The 20,106-nt window shown below is 39.8% G+C and overlaps 1 protein-coding gene across 1 annotated transcript in view; it reads right to left on the reverse strand.

Moving 5' to 3' along the window:
* The window catches only part of cdh12b (cadherin 12b), a 92,419-nt gene extending 83,961 nt beyond the window's left edge, over positions 1–8,458 (reverse strand). Inside the window, exon 1 of the mRNA XM_027008526.3 lies at positions 8,143–8,458. The gene's annotated coding sequence lies outside the window, so the exon portion shown is untranslated. The remainder of the gene's footprint in view (positions 1–8,142) is intronic.
* Positions 8,459–20,106: the final 11,648 nt, after the last annotated feature.

Consider the following 20,106-nt stretch of genomic DNA (forward strand, 5'->3'; position numbering starts at 1 on the left):
AAGCTTGGGAATGAATGTGTGAATGATTCTGATGTCTTTCCATGCCCTCATCCTTAAAGAGGCCACTCTGACACTTTGAAGTTTCTTCATTGATTTCTCTTTTCCTCACTTGCTCAGATTCCTGTCTGTTTATTCTCATTGCCAAGATATTCTCCTCCCACTATGATTTCTCATCAGTCTTTCCCATTACCGCCATATCCACTTCTCCATCTTTCTGACTACCTCCATCCTTGCATCTCTTCATTCTGAGACTTCTCTTACTCTCTTGCTGTTTCCCTCTGTTCTTGTCAACCATGCTTTATGGCTCTCACACATCGCAGCCCTCTTTCTCTCTCATTTTATGAATCTTAGGCTCAGTCCCCCTCTGCCCAGTCCACTTATGCGTCTCTAATGTCAGTGCTTTTCCATTAAATATTTGCACCAGGAGACAATGGAGCTCACCCACACCATACCGCACAGTTCACAGTGTACCATATGGTTCACACCGTACCATACTGTTCATACCATACTGCACTATTCAGGCTAGTTTGTTAGCTTGCTGGGCCAAACTCTATGTGACAGTACACATTCTCCTGTCATCATGATCAGCTGATTAGCTAAAAAAAACAAAAACAAAAACAAAAAAAAAACAGGCACCACTTAAAATAGTGTGTAAGGGTTCCAACACACTAGAGCTGGCACAGTATTAAAAACTCAATTCCTTCAGTGCATTTCAATAAGGACAATGTATTAGTGCTGATGGACTCGAAATGTACTGGTATGTAGTGAAAACATGCTCTGGTTGTGAGTCAAGAAAGTTCAAACTATTTCAACTGCAACTGATTCTGATGGAGAGATATGCTAATCATTGGAAAAGGGAGGGGTGGGCTCAAGTAGAGGTCCAATGAGAATTCAGGATGGAGGAGAAGCTAATCAGCATGGTGTGTTTCTTCCTTGTGACTCCAGACTGCCGTAATATAAAGATTTTGGAAAAGTGTGTCTCTATATACGTCTAGCTAGGTTGTCAGTACAGGTGCAGTGTGAAAATTATTTTAAAAAAACTTAAAAGTTAGCCAGGTAAGTTAGCTTTTAAAATTGACTGGCCACTCACTGCTGTTGAACTAAACGATGAAATTCAACACTATGCTGTCTATGCAAATTAATAGCATAAACCCACAGCTGTGATTTCTTTCCTTTCATGTTTTTTTTTTCTCTCCTGAGCTGTGTATGGTTATCACCAGGAACATTTTGTTGAGATATTCCACATATATGCTCAATGTTTACCCAGTTCCTACTCGATATTGAACTGTTTGTACATGCCTTCTAGATAGACAAGTTCTTTATGGCTCTGTATCTATCATTCTATCCCACTCTATCCATGTCTAGTGTGTAGTCACCCTAAGGTCCAATACAGTTGCTGTTTGGGTTTGTTGGTGAAAAATTAAATGTTTAAAATAAGAAGAAAATGCAATGGGCAAATAAGATGGTTAAGTAAAGCGGTTCATAGGCACATTGTCAGGTTAAGCAATGGCTTTCCCCTTGCCCCAAGGAAACCCAGCTGTTCAGCTGTTCAGTTGACATGCTGTGTAGCTGTCCAGCAGAGTGCCGTGAACAGGCACACTCAGAGCCACTGTTGCAGGCAGGGGCTTGAGCTAGGGGAAGAACAGCTCTTGCCTCTTGCCGCCATCCGTGGGCGTTCAAAGATGGAGAGAAAACTGTGTGCATGTGGGTATGAGATAAAGAGAGAAAGAGAAAGTTGAGAGAAAGAGTGATGCTTGTACAGCAGAAGAGAAATGAAATGCTCAATGTATAGGCCAGTGAGAGAGAGAGAGGGAGAGAGAGTTAGTGAGTCAGAGTCATATACCAGAGAGGAAATGAAAAGCTTAGACTCCGGGAACCCATCTCAGAGCACCATTAGACTCCTGTCCTCTCTTCTCTCTCCCTCTCCTCTCTCCCACAGTGTCTGTAAACTAATAGTCAGTCACCTGGCTGACAGCAAATCTGTTCCCCAGTGCCAGTAGGGGCTGCCTGGGTTATGTTTAAGGTTAGAGAACCCTGGAGGAGGCCATCGCTTCAGCAGCCCTCCTCATGTATTCCCCAGGGGAGTCCTTACTGCTGCCTGCTGCTCTTCTGATGGATGCAGCAAGTGTGGGGAGGTAGTCTCAAGGTAATGATAGCTGACTGTCTGAAAGGACATTCAATAGTCAAAATGTTGTGTAAGGGAATTTATCTGCTAGCAGGATGTGTTATATGGTCAGTGCAGGAAATGCACACATACCTCTCTCTCTCTCTCTCTCTCTCTCTCTCTCTCTCTTCTCTCTCTCTCTCTCTCTCTCTCTCTCATATATATATATATATATATATATATATATATATATATATATATATATATATATATATATATATATATATATATATATATATGGCCATGACATGCTGTCTGTGTAAGGCTGTACAGCATGTCATGCAGTATGGCCAATTATATATACCAATTTATGTGTAACTACTTATATGTTTTTTTGGTTTTGTTTTTTAACTTCTTTCTCATTTTCTCTGGCTTTCCTATAGAGTCGGGACATTTTTGTTAAGATAAAATATGCATACACACACACGTTCTTGCTTATTCTGTAAACTGGCACACAAGTTTTTGTGCCAAGCCCATGCTGTTGCCTTGTACAGTTGTTGCTTATGCATGGCACTGGGTGAATTTGTGAGTGCAGCATTGCTGTCGAGGTTTGACACCATTCTCACTCTCCCTCCCAGCAGAAAGCCACGAATGCATTCAAAAGTGCCTACCCTCCAGGCTCCCCCCTCCGCCTCAGCTAAACCCAGCCTGTCAGATACCGACCCTTAAAAAAACAGACAATTAGGCCTCGGGCAGTTTTAAAAAGGCTGGAGCCCTATGAAATGTGATTCTGTTTCACATTAATATGTCCTTTACTTTGCAAATGAGTGAACAACATCCAGTAAATAGCATTGAGTGTGAGCATCCCTAGAGCAGCAAGTTGGTCGGCTTCCAGTGGAAGTGTGGGAAAGGAGAGCAGGGTGGGTTAGAATCAGCATGGAGAAGAGCAAGCAGCACTTTCGAGAACACAGCCAAGCGATTAGACATGTGCCACTGATAGTTCTGTGTCCCTTTCATTTCTCTTTTTCTCTGGGATACATGTTGGTTGTTTTTCTGTGATGCACATTCTATAGTTTTAGACACTTACAGAAATTATATGAAATCTAATACCTTAATTTGAATAATTTTACATAGATTGATTTTGAAAATGTCAACCAAGTTCAGTTATTAAACTTGCTGTTTGATGTACCACTAACCTTATGCTCTACTTTGACCCTTAACCTTAAACATCAACCATGACCCATCCTGTCTAACCCTCAAACTTTGTGACAAATCCACTGGCACTTTCTGGATCCTTCCTTCTCTGCCTTGGCTACCCCCCCTTGTTATCTGTTTCAACTCTGTATTATTTGCATGTGTGTAAATAGCCACTGCTATATATGGTGTTGCAACCCTAAACTCAAGCTGTGACCCCAACCTCAATATTGACGTTCAGTAATCTCAGCTTTATCTTAATGATGTCTTACCTCTGGCCTTGGTTCAGTATATGAACTTTCCACATAATATTGGAAATTCAGTATTCTGCATAGCACAATAAGGTAAGATTTTGTATACACACATGCATACACCAGAGTGCAGCTCCTGAGTGCTTTTCAGTGCTCCAAAAGTATCTTCATACTGCGTTCCAGTGTTCATTTATGTGGTCATAGGAACAAGTGACTATGTGCACAGTTGGGGGTGGGGGGTGGGGGGGAGGTGTACACAGTGCTCCTGAAAGCAAGCATGAAATGAAAATGAAGACAAATCAATATAAATGATGGGGAGATGTGGCTATCATTCAGAGGGGAAACAGGTGCAATATCTCTCTAAGATAGGAGAACATCCATCACAGCCAGACCTTAATTTGAGATATTTAGGCCCCCTTCTGCTGATTGTCACTGTGTGTGTGCTGATTGTCTGTGTGTGTGTGTGTGTGTGTGTGTGTGTGTGTGTGTGTGTGTGTGTGTGTGTGTGTGTGTGTGTGTGTGTGTGTGTGCACATGTGTGTGTGCGTGTGTGAGGCCGAGAAAGAAAAGGAGTAGAAATAGAGCAATAAGGGTTAAAGGAGAAAGAGTAGATGCAGTGCAGCATTGAAGGGGCAGTGTGTGGAACGAGAGAGTAGAGGAAGAGAACAATCTGGAGTTAAGAGAATACTGAACCCTGCAGAGCTAGGAATGAACTACAGTCTTTATCTAACTCTAACTGATTACAATTAATGTGTCATACATTAGTTGATCTAAAAAGAAAGCATAACCATTCTTGTGGAATACAATATAATAGATGCACTAGAATTATGTAGATACAATAGAAATACATTAAATTGAATTAAATAGGTATGATACAATTATCATAATCATAAAGGAAAGCTGCAATTTAATTTTACATGATTGAATTATTCCATAAACACACAATCACAGATCTGAGATGATTCACTTTAGTAGAAGTTTAAAGTCCAAATATCCCAAGGTGAAGTAAGTCTCAGTGCTCCAAATAATTGCGCTTATTGATCAGCTTGAGGCTGAGGGCTCTCCTTGGGACCATTGTGGCAAACATCACTGATAGCTGCCATATCCGGATCGGTGATCAGTTAGCATCCCTCACTAAGGATGACAATGGATACTCAAATGGATACTCAAATAAATACAAACACCTACCACACACACAAACAGTTCAACAGTTAGATTCTAGGGGCCAAAGAGAGTGAGAGCTACATACTGTGTGTGTGTGTGTGTGTGTGTGTGTGTGTGTGTGTGTGTGTGTGTGTGGGATTGTGTGTGTGCAGAAGAGAGAGAGAGAGAGAGAGAGAGAGAAGAAGAGAGAGACACTCTATACTGACATTAAAATTACATGGGCCGGGAGAGAGGTGGAGGTGCAGAAAAGAAGGCAGTGATTGAAAGAGGGAGAGGCAGGTGAACGAAACGAGATAAAGCTAGATAACAGCCTGCAGCCGGCAAGAATTAAGGGTCGAGAAACCTAAAGCAAAGAGGGAAGCTGCAGGGCCCAGAGGCCTGGAGGGCAGGAGAGACGAAGAGGTTAACTGAACAGTGATACATGTAGGGGTTACGGAAGCCTCAGTGATGTGCTCACTGCACACGTGGTCTTCAGGCCGGTGCACTCTGCTTTGGTACAGTTCATCTTGCTTACACACACACACACACACACAGAGACTTCTAGCTCATTATTGTCTGAACACAGCCATTTCCTCACCATTCTCTGTCCCAGTAGCAGGTGATAGTCGTTTAAACAGTAAATTCACAAGATTACCAATGATCTTCTCCACAGCCTAGGGCTATGTGAGTTTCACTCTGGTGGATTTCCCACAAGGCCATGCCCTCTCCATTCACACTCCTGTTGAAGGCCCTAGAGCTTTTCCACTACTGCAGTAGTGGAGCCATTCAGAGACACATGGACATGTCCCTATGGACATGTTCTAGCGCTGTGGATGTGTCCTGGCAGTGACCAACTGCACATTCAGCCCACTGTCCACATGCTGAAAGCATTTTAGTGCGAGGCACAGATAAGCGGCCAAACTTTTGTCCCTAGCGAGAAGAAGAGTACAGCAATGAAAAGCAGTGGCTCACAAGCATACTGAGAGATAGGGAGGGAGAGATGAAGGGAAGGAGGGCACTCACGATGAAAACGTCACGTACCAACAATCCACACTAGAGCACGGACACGGTCAGACCTTGTCTCAATACAGAAAAAAATCGGGTGAAGTGTTGAGCCAGTGACATGAGCACCCGGTGTAGCAGGCTGCTTCTGCACCACTGAGCATCCCGCATAATGTCATCTTTGTGCCTTAGATGTTACAATTACGAATTTTGATCAGGGACAGAAGGGGGTACAGGCACAAAGAGGGATAAAGAGAGAAAAAGAGGGAAAAGCAGAGAGGGAGAAATAGAAAGAAAGAGCAGGGGGGTGGGGGGGCATGCCAAATCTTGTACTTCTGATCCTCCAGTGTCTCAGTGCTGCTTTCTGCTTTCAGCTGATTAGTCATCAGAGAACTCAGCAGGAAAATCAGAGATGTTTTTTGTTTCCCTTCTTCTTCTTCTTCTTCTGCTTCTTCTTCTTCCTTTTTCCCCAATCCCTGATTCTGTGCTCCAGTGGTCAACATAGGGCTCCTCATTAAGGTTTGCATGTGTTATGCTTCCACGGTCACACTGGGGAATGTGGCTCTTATTTGGTCTACTAGTCCTGCTTTAGTTTATATAAGGAGATGAAAAGGGATATCATGTTGTTCTCCAGCTGAAACAACTGGCTCAGGAATAGATTATATTCATAAAAGTGCCAAATGGATGCAAACAGAAAAGCTATTACATAAATTTTTCTTTAATTGATCAATTAATCAATTATAAATAAATGCATGCCTTTTTAATCTTATGAAGCTACATAAATAATATGGGATGAGGGCTATAAGCACAGGTTCTTCCCAAATTTCAGTTGCTGCACAGCTCCTTTACATCTTCCACACTGTGCTAAAGTCTTATTCATACAAATGTATTCTTTATATATTGAAATATACAGAATTAAAGCACCTAGTGAGTTGACTGTTTGGTCCTGAACTTCCTGAACTATCACTGAAATGATATAGTCTCAGAATGTGTTTGTTGTATATGTATGTTGTATATGAACTTTGGTTTGTACCTGTTTGTTTCAAATTCAAACAATCTGTCAAGCATGTACTTGCACTGAAACTGTGATATTCGAATTGATCTAGAATCCAGGGACGTATTTTTTCACCCTCTGTCAACTATAAAGGCATCATACAGTGAATTCTCAGTCAGAATCAGTATATATCTTTCTCCTGCCTTATCTACCTAAGAGCAGTAGTGTTTGCTTCAGTAGCTCACAGGGGAACAGAACAAGGAATTTGTGATCTCATGTACTCTGCTTCACTAATGTGTGTGTGTTTTTCAAATGTTAGTCACTTGGCAGGATACACACTCCCTGTTTTTGCATTTACTTAGTAACCACTCAAGTATACACCTTTCTTCATGTGGACGTATGAATTCATAATGTTGTCCTCTTGCTGAATACCATCAGCATTCAGTTTCATTGTCATGTTTGACGTCTTACAACATGCAGGAGTTATTTCTGCTGAGAATGTATTATCAGCCATTTATCCATGGGTATGCATGCATTAGTGGATGTGTCACTTTTATATGGCAAATGTCCTGATTTGTTGTTCTTGTTGCAAAATCCCAAACTTTCCTGGCACGACTTGTTGGAACCTTTTGTTTCATTACTTTGTGGTAGTGATCAACAAAGCACCCATTTGCTTTTATATGCAAATACAGAGCAGTTACTTTGAGAAGACAGTCTTAAATGTGACACACACATATGCGCATGCACACAGGCACGCACGCACGCACGCACACACACACACACACACACACACACACACACACACACACACACACACACACACACACATACACACACACACACACATGCACACACACACTTTTTAGAATTGGACAGGGTGTAGTAATCAGAACCCTCTGATTGCAACCATTCTATCTATGCTGGTATGGAACACATTTTCATTTCATCCTTTAATGTCAGCCAACAAAATAACCATACATCAGCAATATTACCTCTCCTAAGGCAGCCCTGCTTATGACACTAGAGTCACATACACACACACACTCTCTGTTTGTCTTCCAAAACGAGGGAAGAGAAACCCGTTACTTTCAAGGATGCAAGGATTAATCACCTTGCCAGAGTGGAGAGATGCACTCAGGGCTTGCATGACTCTGCACTGGGTAGAAGAGAAGAAAGAAGAGAAGATGGCTAAGTATGAGGCACCTGCCCAGAGCCAGGCAATAGAGCCAGGCAATAGAGCCAGGCGCCGGAGCCGGACCTGAGCAATAGTCTCCCACAAGCTTTGCCAAGAGTTAGAAGCTTCTTTCTTTCCTCTCGTCCCAGTGTGTTTATTTATTATTGCCCCAGTGAAAAACCTTACATCAGCAGAAACACACACACACACACATACACATACAGGCGCAAAAATACAGAACAGTGCTGTAGACAGGAAAAGATGTGTTTTTAGGGTCTTACCTTAATTGAGTCTTTTGCCAGTAAGGATATCAGATGGAGAGATTTGAGGCAAGTAAAATCCAAGTGCTTTGCAAACTCTCCTTGTTTGTCTGTCCTCACTGGGTTTTCTGCGCTTCCCTTCCTCTTTTCCCTCTTCTTTGAGTACCTTTCGCGCTCATCGACTCTGTGTTTCCCTTGTCTGCTGCCTAACTCACACACTCATTCCTCGCTACACACAAGCCAGAGCAGCAACTGAGATGTGTGCCACTGCTGGGGGTGAGAGAAAGAGTGAGAGAGAGAGAGACAGAGAAAGAGAGACTGTCGCTGCGGTTTTGGAATGAAGAGAACACACAAGCAGCAGAGCAAAAGAGAGGGTGTGTTTGTGTCGGAGAGCCAGAACGAGAGAGAGAAAGAGAGAGGGAGGGCGAGAGGAAGCACTTTGCTGAATGGTGCTGTGGCAAGCTGTGCTAGCGGCCAAAGCAAGTGTGATTGGTGTGGGTGCAACCCCTGTCATGTCTCCAGAGTGAGGGATCTTCATCAGCCAGATTAGACAGAAAGAGAAGTCTCCCTGCCTCCCTTCAACCCATGCTCCCGCCCTCTGCTCCCCTCATCACTGCCTCCCAAACTCTCAAAGAGAAGCAGTGATGTGTGCTGCGGTCACTACGGGGATATTCTAATCAGCCCAGTCCTTTTATCACATGGGGATTGCATCTTTTCCAATCCAATGCACTTGCAGATGATAGAAATGGGAGTAAATAGGGTAAAGGGTGTTATTGTGTGTGTGTGTGTGTGTGTGTGTGTGTGTGTGTGTGTGTGTGTGTGTGTGTGTAGTAAACCTAAAAACAAAGCAGTCATGGTCATCAAGTTGCACTGCTAATACACAGGGGTTTGTCAGTATACTCATTACTGATTGAAATCTCATTTACCCTTTGTATACCCCAAAGCTTCTCTCCCTTGTTGTAACACAAAGCATTTTGTTTTAAATTCAGAAATATTCAAAGCTCTGCTGCTTCTCAGAAGGATCCTCAGTTAATGCTGATCTGATTTAGGGCAGTCCTCAAGTGCCTCAGTGCCAGAGCACTGCTGTTTTTACACATGTGGGCCAAACATGCACACAGATTGGTGTCACCTGAGCTGTCTCTCTGAAACCCAACCCGAGATGGATAGAATTCAAACTGCATAGCCAGGCTGTTTGAACCTGGGCCAGCATGTTTTCTAGTCAGTTGTCCCTAAAGCGTCACGTGCTGGCGTGAGGTGAGCTATAACCTTTAGGAAGAGGGCCTTGTCATGGTGAGGAACAGCATGCCATGGTGTGCATCACTCATCGCAAAGGTTACTGATGCTTCATCCTCCACTTCGACAGCGCTCGTCTGGCCTGTGGTCAGGCACCCAGATGAGTGCCTCTCTTGCTCTGAGGAAAGGCATATCTCACCCTGGCATGCACGCTTGCTGGCTAAAATACATTTACTACAGGCTCTGAGGGAAGCCTCTTGAGGTATAACAGCTGTGTATATTTTAATGAGGTCAAGTTAGAAAGAAAATCTTAAAATATACTTTAACCAAAGTTGTTGATTTCTATAAATCTTCTGCAATTTTGAGGTGAAAAACATATTTTCATATTCTGCTTTTAAAGCTTTTTGTTTCCTTCTTTTATTTCTTGGGTTCTAACCTTCTGTCATGTATCATGGCAAATAAAACTGAAATCAATTTTTTGCCTCAAGGAAAAGATTGCTATTGAAGATGCATGGTTCTCATCTTCTGTAAGGTGGCCTTCAGGATATATATGTGTGTGTGTATGTGTGTGTGTGCGTGTGTGTGTGTGTGTGTGTGTGTGTGCGTGTGCGTGCTTGGGTAGAAGGTACTGACACTCAAATCCCCCATCCACACCTAATCACTCTTGCAGCCACTTCACTCCGATTTGGACTCATTTCAGCAAAGCAAACAAATTGGCTTAAATTTCATTTTGGGTCATAAAGATTAAGCTCTACTTGATACAAAACACCTCACGTCTTTTCATTGTTTTGTATTCACATTAAACAAATAATACCTGCACAAAACTATCTTTGTTTGGTGTAGATGATAAATATTAATGATTTCATTTATATCTTTCTGATATTTCCCTGCACTTGTCTACCATGAGACAACCTTTCAAACATCAACCTTATAAACTTCAGTGTGCTGTGAAGCAGTCCTCCTGTTCCAGTCCCTGTTTCCCAACAGAACCAAAGCACAGAGAAATGTGTTGTTGGTAATGATTCATGGGGACAGCCTACATCAGGCAGTAATAGGTAGAATAACACTCAATACTCTGTTATTAATTAAGCTGGGGGCAGCTGTGTGCTAGTATTGGAAACGTGACCAGGGAGACAGTCACTGAAGAGACAGTGACTGTCGAGAAAACTCCCACAACCCCCATTAAACACCTCTTAGCATGCTTATCCAGTAGACCCTTCTCTCCAGGTGGTGGGGTTCCTTTATGACATTATACATGCACATGCTGTTGCACACACACACACACGCACGCACACACAGTATAGTATATTCCACCCTACCCTGCCACACAGTTCTTATTAACCCCTGTCCAGATGGCATATAACCTCCAAAGGGCCAACATGGTATTCATCTTGGCAAATATGTATATAATACACACAAACCATTTTGTGTTTTTATTAGTAAATAAAAACAAAGTTTGTGTGAGAAAAGGATAAGCCTGTGGGTGATTGTGGACAGACCTATGTGTTTCTTTATAACTGCCTTTAGTATGCTTCAGTGTTTTTGAAGTTGGTCTGAAACTGATACTATAAAGCACACTTGGCCTTTGTCATACTCATGCTCTTTCCATCTATTCTGCTTTCTTGCAATCTGACTGAGATAACACCAAAGAAACAGATATAAAATGGTAAATGGAGATAAATGGAGCAATGACAATATTTAATCTCATATTCACGTTCTTTTCACTTTAAAAAAAAAAATCATTTCTCTCCGTTCTCTCACATACACAGTAAACACACAGAAAGACAGAGAATGACTGTAATTGTTTTCTTAACTGTGTTAAACTGTGTCATAATGAAGTATTATTGTTGTTGTTAATTGCATAATTCATGATGCTTTCTCACCTAACCACATAAAAGAGCAGCCCCTCTTCTTTAAGAAGACTTAACTTTATTTGTTGTAATTTGTCTGTTTCTTTTTTTTTGTGTTCTGAAACATATCATGCTTGTTAATTAGCCATCAAGCACAGCTATGGCCACAACCAACTGAAACAGTCCCAGCTAGCATGTCAGGGATGTTATTGTAGGTTATATACTGTGACAATAGGAACTGAATAATTAATTGTGGTGACTGTAAAGTGTAGTGCATTTGGACAAAGGACATGATTTCAAGACAGCTTTCATGCTCTTTTTTGGAGGGTTTATCTTCTAGTAAGTGGAAAACTAGCAGGATTATATGTAGTGGCTGCTCAGTGGAATGAAAGGAAATGGAACAGACACCCTATCTGCTTTCTCTAACTGCAGTGCAGCAGCATATCCCCAGCTATGCACAGCTCCATTTAAGAGTAAGCAGTCAGTAAGGGTGTTTTCCTACTGCTCTGGGACCACTGACAAATCGACCACATATACAACTGCATGTATGTGCTATAGCGCAGTAGTGGAACATAATATGACCATCAGTTCTTCTCTTGTCTGTTTGGGATAATGATGTTATAAATAAATAAATAAAAGCAGCAGTTATAGCATGCTGAATGGTCCCATCCTGGTTTGAACAGCTCAACCTTTAAGCATAGAATTATATATTTCTGCTATGGTGGTAGAAGGGATAGAATTTCATTTAACCCAAATTACAGAAATCTGATGGTGGAAGAATAAAATAAAATATGATTAGTGTTGAGAGGACTTGTGATCTTCAAAGTCAGAGCCCTGAAGTAGAGGACGTGAATCTGGAATTACCTTTTTTTATTTTTTGAGGAATGATATCAAATAATAAGCTACTGCCCCCTGGTGGACCCAAAGAGTATTGTATATATGTTGTCTAATGGTCATTTATTAGTTTTCCTAGTTTACAAATTTCACACATTTACCCAGATATTTTGTTCTGTTTCTGACTCATAACTTTCATACCTTTTTCCACATCCTTGTTTTCAATAAGCAGAGTTTATTGAACCTTTAATTATTGTGAACATATTAGGAAATATTATTCATGTTTTACTATGGTATCCAAGGTAACACAATATTTTGCATCAGTAGGAAATAATTCATAGTTGGTATTGTTACATTTAAATACTGTACCAAGGCTATCAGCTATCAGCTATCTCTAATTGATTTGTTTGCTACTTTTTTATATATTATTTGTAGCCTTGCGATTACCTCATTCAGATAGCTCTGTCATATCAGTACTACTTCAGACTTCTGACTTCATATGTAATGATATTTACTTTGGCTTATGAGTTACATTTTGCTAGCTAGTATGGTCAATAGGGATAGTTTTCATATATTACCAGAAGTCATCTCTGTGTACTACTTCATACCCACATTGTGTGTTTTCTTTTTCATTGCAACTTACATTAGTGAGTCTTACACTTAGTGTCTGTATTTAAAACTGTCAAGTCTTGTTTATCATCTCATTACAAATGCAGACATCTGTCTCTTCCTGAGAGCACTTGGCTGTGGTGATGTAAAGTTGAGGCCAGTCATTTCTTCAAAAACCTTTGGTAAATTCATATGTTGTGTTTTATGTTGTGGGCAGTGGTAGCTCAGTGGTTAAGGTACTTGACTTATAATCAGAAGGTTGCTGGTTCAAGTTGCCACTATTAGGCCCCTCAGCAATGCCCTTAACCCTCAATTGCTCAAGTTGTACTCAGTCATAGCTATAAGTCACTTTGGATAAAAGCATCAGATAAATATAAATGCTTCTTCTAGCTGTTTTCATTTCGTTGTTTGTCTTTTACCAACTCTCCACCTTTTTCTTCTCCTTTTTTCTCAATACAGTCATATCATGATGCTTTTGCTTCTTTTAGAGCACAGACAAACAGAAGCAGTGGGTTTAGGTGTGTACATATTATTTATTTTATTTATTTATTTTATTTATGTGTGTGTTTCCTAGACCAGAAGGAAGAAAGGTCCCAGGTGTGTGTGTGTCATTAGTGAGAGAACTAATAGAAGGACCCGTCGCCTCTCGACCACAGCCCTCTTTTAATAAGACCAGTCTGTTCCCGCAGGATGTGCACAAAATGTATGTGTGTGTGTGTGTGTGTGTGTTGTTTCTATCAATGTCTCATGTGCAAACTGTACTTCTGTACAATCTGAACCCCAAAGTTGTGTACACAAATAATTTACAAAATTAATTTAGACATGTGTGGACTATTTATTTTATTCCTTGCCATTTCTTCTTATGTTAAATGTCAATATTACACACTGCAAGCCTCTTAGACCATATGTATTTCAACAGGTAGAACATACATTAAACAAGTATTCCCATTACTAAATTCCACTCAGGCATAACCTTCTTTATTAAAAAATTTAACTATTCAGTCAGCTGAATAAGCAGTGTTGCATTTTTCATTTATTTGATGCCTGTGTTATAGTATGTTTCCATGCAAGCAGTTTATTCTCATCTTATTAAATTCATCTTTAATGATATTATTGTGTACATTTTCAGTCATAGATCGTAAATGTTTCTGCTGAAGGCCTTGAATAATGAGGGAATAGATTTAATTAAACTTTTATCACAGTTACCAAGTGATTGTTATGATGCAGCCACACAATCTGTACCCAGATATTCTTATTGTTCCTTTAATGGCTTGCCAACATTTGCATTTCAAATGTTAGGGCAATTGTCAGTAATTGAGTAATTTGTGCATTGTGCATTTGTTAAAAAAATTGAAAATATTTTCTGGTAATCACTGCATATAATTTTCTTTTGTAATTATTTTGGAATTTGTAATATATTCATTTTTATATAATTATTTATTTTCATGTTATTCACATAAAATTTCCTTTTGATTAAAACTGAATTTCCTTTCTTTGAAAAGGAGATTTATTGGGATCTTTGAGGGCTTAAACCTTCACCCCATGGGACTTGGTTTAAGGCCAGTCATAAGCTGCAGAGGAGAGGTAAGTGTTTAAGCACTAAAGCTCTTAGCAAGCTGGTGTTGTCTATAAATATAAATGACAGGGCAGAGCAATCTGAATAAAGTATGGACTGAAAAATAGTCAGTCTTAAAAATAGTCTGTTCTTCACCTAATATTGTTAATCTGAGGCCAGTTATTGTGCTGACATAATGAAAACAACCTTCTTACATACCTTTTCTTTTACTTTTTCTTGTTGTTGTTTTTTTTACAGGAGAGATCTGTGCCTTTTAACACAGGTCACTATGTCGTTGTAAGTCTGCTTATGCATCTTAGAGGGAAATTTATACTGGGAAGTATCATGTGTCAACTTTTTAAAATGTAGTTATATTTTAGCAGACCTGAAGCTGCTAAATAATACATCTAGACCAATCAGAAGACTTCTAATTCAGCAAAAAAAGGTTGTATGGGTTTGTTTGTTTATTCGTTTGAATATGTGTTTGTTTTCCCATATATATATATATATATATATATATATATATATATATATATATATATATATATATATATATATATATATATATATATATAGACACACACACACACACACACACACACACACACACTGCCTGACCAAAAAAAAGAGTCACCACCTGGATTTAACTAAGCAAATAGGTAAGAGCCTCCCATTGGATAATTAGTGCATGGGTGATTATGTTTCAGCTGGCAACAAGTTATTTAACCCTAACTGATGCAGTGAGTAGCTTCTCATTTGTTAAACAACCATGTTGAAAACACATCCTGTGGTCATGGAAAAGAAGGGTCAAATTATTGGCATACATCAAGCAGAGAAAACAACAAAGGAGATTGCTGAAACAACTAAAATCAGGTTAAGAACTGTCCAAAGCATTATGAAAAAGTTGAAAGACAGTGGGGAAACATCATCTTTGAGGAAGGAATGTGATCGGAAAAAAATCTTGAATGATTGTGATCGACGATCACTTAAACGTGTGGGGAAATCAAATCGTAGAAAAACAACAGTAGGTCACAGGGATATGTTTAATAGTGAAAGTAAGAGTATTGCCACACGAACAATGCGAAGGGAACTCAAAGGATTGGGACTACATAGCTGTATAGCCTTAAGAAAACCACTTGTCAGTGAGGCTAACTGGCAAAAACTGCTTCAATTTGCTAGCGAGCATAAAGATTGGACTCTGGAGCAATGGAAGAAGGTCATGTGATCTGATGAGTCCACGTTCCAGAGTGATGGGTGCATCAGGGTAAGAAGAGAGGTGGCTGAAGTGATGCACCTATCATGCCTAGTGCCTACCGTACAAGCCTGTGGGGGCAGTGCTATGATCTAGGGTTGCTGCAGTTGGTCAGGTCCAGGTTCAGCAACGTTATCTGCCCAGAGAATGAGGTCAGCTGACTACCTGAATATACTGAACGACCAGGTTATTCCATCAATGCATTTTTTTCTTCCCTGATGGCACAGGCATATTCCAAGATGACAATGCCAGGATTCATCAAGCTCAAAATGTGAAAGAGTGGTTCAGGAAGCATGAGGCATCATTTTCACACATGGATTGGCCAACACAGAGTCCAGACCTGAACCCCATTGAGAATCTTTGGGATCTGCTGGAGAAGACTTTGCGCAGTGGTCCAAATCTCCCACCATCAATACAAGATCTTGGGGAAAGATTAATGCAATTCTGGACAGAAACAAATGTTGTGACATTGTAGAAGCTTGTGGAAATGTTGCCACAGCGAATGTGTGCCATAAAGCTAAAGGCAGTCTAATGAAATATTAGATTGTGTGACCTTTTTTTTGGCCAGGCAGTGTATATATAATGTGTGTGTGTGTGTGTGTGTGTGTGTGTGTGTGTGTGTGTGTGCATGTGAGAGAGAAAGAAAATAACTAAAAATTTTTGAAAAAGCAACTCTTGCAGCCTTTCATATGGGCAGCCTTCATCTGAGCAACAGCCACTTTGTGTACATGTCCAGGCAGGTGTAGAACAAGGTCTAAAATAATGCCCATCTGAAGTTCAGAATAGAAGTCTATGCTGCAGTGCTAAGAAGGTATTTACACTTTTTGAAATTTTGAATGTTTCCAGCTGCCTTCTATGACATAAACTAAGGGACACCAGATGGACTTAGGGCACCAGACAACCATACTGATGTAAAATATATTATTTGTATAAAATCTCAGTATCATGCACATGCTATCATGTTCAGATAATCAACATAATATAGTGTTCATATGTAGAAACATTTAGAACTTAAAACCTTAGTATTTAAAGCACTTTAGCGCTAAAGGGCTACAAGGGTATTAAACAAAACAACAGATATGCTGTAATAATAAATATACAACTCATATATAGATATGAAAGTATTTTATTAATATAAAGTTGGAATTAATATGTGCATTAGTATATGTCTCAGAACACTACAATCTCCATACTGAAAGAAAAAGCATTTCCTTACTGTTTTTTTTTTTTTACTGGTAAACAAAAAGGTTGAGGTACACTGTTGAACCCCTTTAAAGCTTTCATGAGGTGGCATAAGAGAAATGGAGGTAGATGTTTACTTAAGCTTGCATAAAACTGATGAAATCAGATCCAAAATTAGAGCAATTTTTTTTTTTACATGGACAGTATTAACTGATTTGCACTGATTTAACTGATTTGCATCATTAAGAAAGAAAACTTAAGGTGTGTGAGTTTGCTGTTGAGAACTGTTCTTATGAACTGTACCTACCTATGAAAGAAAGTTACAAAGCTCTTGATTGACAAATCAATCAAACGTAAAAAAACAATAAATAAATAAATAAAAATAATAAGGTGTAGGTCGAGGACATGATAAGAACAGTGGCACAAGTGGGAATGATGTCTGTACTCAAAGATCGATAGGAAACTGTAATTAAAAGAAATGCATGTTTGAGTGAAAGAGAGAGAGAGAGAGAGAGAGAGGGAAACAAAGAGTGTCTAAGATGGAAATATGCTCCACATTTGCAATCACCATTGACTAGAATCAGACAGAGTGAATAGGTTTCCTAATCAAATCTGAATGGGACCTAATACCAAGTTAACAGGAGATATAAGCTGTGTTTATTTTTGATTGGCCTGTGTCAAGAGATTCTGGAGAGAGCTGCCTGGAAATGTTGATCTTTTATAATGTTATAATGTTGTTGTCAGGTGAGAGAGATTAGTATGGTCTGGAATATTAACCATGCACCCCCATTTTCCTACCTCTCTCGCTGGGTGGGCATGCATGCAATGACTGCTCAGTGCCCAAAGTAGGCACACTGTGCCTGCTGGAACAAAACTGGCCTGAGGACCTCAAGAGGAGACAGTGTACAAAGGCTTTTTGTGCATGTGTCTGTGTGTCTTTGTGTGCATATGTGTGTGTGTGTGTGTGTGTGTGTGTGTGTGTGGCTATGGTATCCTGAGCATGGCAGATTTAGGAAGGGTAATATTGCCACAATAAGAGTGAGAGGAAAAGGGATGGGGCATGGCTGGAATGAGGTTCTTTGGGTGTGCCGGAGTGAGTGGGAGCAGAGGGAAATGCTTCTGACAGTCGTGTGCAGGTGCTGATATGAGTCTGGGGATCTGTGGGTGGGGACAGAGAGAGAGGACAATATATACAGAGGGAGCTAGAGATAGAGGAAGAGGGGGGGAGGGGGATGCGGTACTGCCTGTAGAAGTGGTTGTGTTTATGACGTTGAGTGACTGTACAATGAGGAAACCAACGAAGTGAGACTAATGTATGGCAGTGTATGTGTTTGTGTAATTTTGTGTAATGTCTAATGTGTGTGTGTGTGTGTGTGTGTGTGTGTGTGTGTGTGTGTGTGTGTGTTTGTGTGTGTGTGTTTGTGTGTGTGTGTGTGTTTGTGCATACCTGTTCATATGTGCATCTATGAATTCTTGCATTTATGAGTGATCATGCCATCTTGATAATTTATTTTATAAGCTTCATCCCCTACAGAATATCTTACTCTCTTTCTTTCTTTCTTTCTTTCTTTCTTTCTTTCTTTCTTTCTTTCTCTTTCTCTCCCAGACCCAAAATTTAATGGATATGCTAGCATACTTTGACAGATACACTGGAAGTCTTTTATGTGGCATTATACTCTATAGAAACCAATCTAAATGCATCATTTTATACATTCTGTATATTTTACATAAGTTAGTGCTGTGAAACATGGTAGAATAAATGTTCATATTCCTGTCAAGGTTTCCTCATGTCATTGTAAGCAACTGTCTGAGTGCTGACATTCTTATTGAATCTGCCAATTTAGATTTAACTAGTAGACAGTTGGTATCAACAAAACATTGTGATTCTCCATACTGTGCATGCATTCATTTTTTCATTTTATTGCATTTTATGGTATATGACTAAATATTTAGAAAATGTAATTATTATGCAAGGAAACTATAATCACAAACTTAGTTTGTATGTTTGTTAATCACCTATCTTTCTTTTCTTTCTTCTTTAAAAGTGTATCACTTTAAATTTAGCTTGAGAGTGTTTAAACAGTAAGTGTGTGTGTGTGTGTGTGTGTGTGTGTGTGCATGCAGATCCCTCATTCTCCCACTTATCTGAACCAAATGCTGAAGGTTGTTGTAGGGATGAGGCATACCATAGACCTGAGAAATCTCACACCAGTTCATATAAACACACACACAGACACACCCACACACACACACACACACACACACCCACACACACACACACACACACACACACACACACACACACACACACACACACACACACACACACACACACACAGGTTTATTAGCTAATGTTTAATGCATCTTTATTTCCTCTTTCACAGATAATGTTTCCAGAGTGTTCTACTGTTCTGTACCCCATGTGTGCAGCAGTCACATAGGTCATATTGCTCATTCTAGGCTGGGAGCTGTAGTCCTGTTCTGCATGCTATTCAGTGAATGTCAGGGCCAGGGGATTGGCCTTGTGCAGCCCTACACGTTTGTTTACCATTTATTACTGTGGCAAGTCCAGCATGTGAATGTGCCCAGATGATATGTTCCATATGTTTTAGAAATTTGCTGCTTGTATTTATCATTACTTGTTATGAACATTTTAGCAGTTTGGTCCTTCATTGTTGCAATGGAATATAACCAATGTGAAGGCTTGGTATGATAACAGGTAAAAAAAAAAGTTTTCATTTATAGAATTGTATACATCTCTGTAGGTTGCTCCTTATTTCTAAATAATGTGTCAGCTATGTGACCCAGAAATAGGCCCTTAATACACAATATGCAAACAAAATATTAAAGTTCCTTATTTTGCTCTTGCAGTGTTAAGGATTATTAGCCTCAGCTATGGTCTGTCCCATGCTATGTTCAATTGATCTAAGACACCAGATGATCTGTGATTGGAATTTCAGTCTGTGAAAAACACAATGTAGATTATTACAGACTAATAAGAATGCATTTGCTGTTGAAATGAGTAGCTTTCTAGTACAATGCCTCATGAAAATTAGGTCAGTAAAATGACTCTGCCAAGATGAATGAATGTTTTAGCTTTTCACTGTCAATAAAGGCAGGCAAATGTGCATCATGCTTCTTTGGGCAACAGAATCCAAATGAATATTAATTGTTGTTCCTGCTGTCTAAGCTACATAACAGATATAGGGTTGCAAATGTGGCAAGCATTTAAAATATCTGCTTTTTAATGAAAATGTTTATTTGTTTTCTCAGTGAGAGTCTTAGGAATTAACAAACTTCTTTTTTTATGACAAGCTAGTGGCTTTGATGTTTTCACCATGAGTATTACACTTCATGTTTAAAACTTCACTGCTGGATTGGTATTACAGTAATACATGTCCCTGCTGGGAAAGTAAAGTTGCACAAGTTTGAAGGAATTGGTAGAAGTGGTTGAAGATGTCTCCATATAT

This window comes from Electrophorus electricus, chromosome 15 (assembly GCF_041902795.1).
Source record: "Electrophorus electricus isolate QZ-2024a chromosome 15, ASM4190279v1, whole genome shotgun sequence".
Lineage (NCBI taxonomy): Eukaryota > Metazoa > Chordata > Actinopteri > Gymnotiformes > Gymnotidae > Electrophorus > Electrophorus electricus.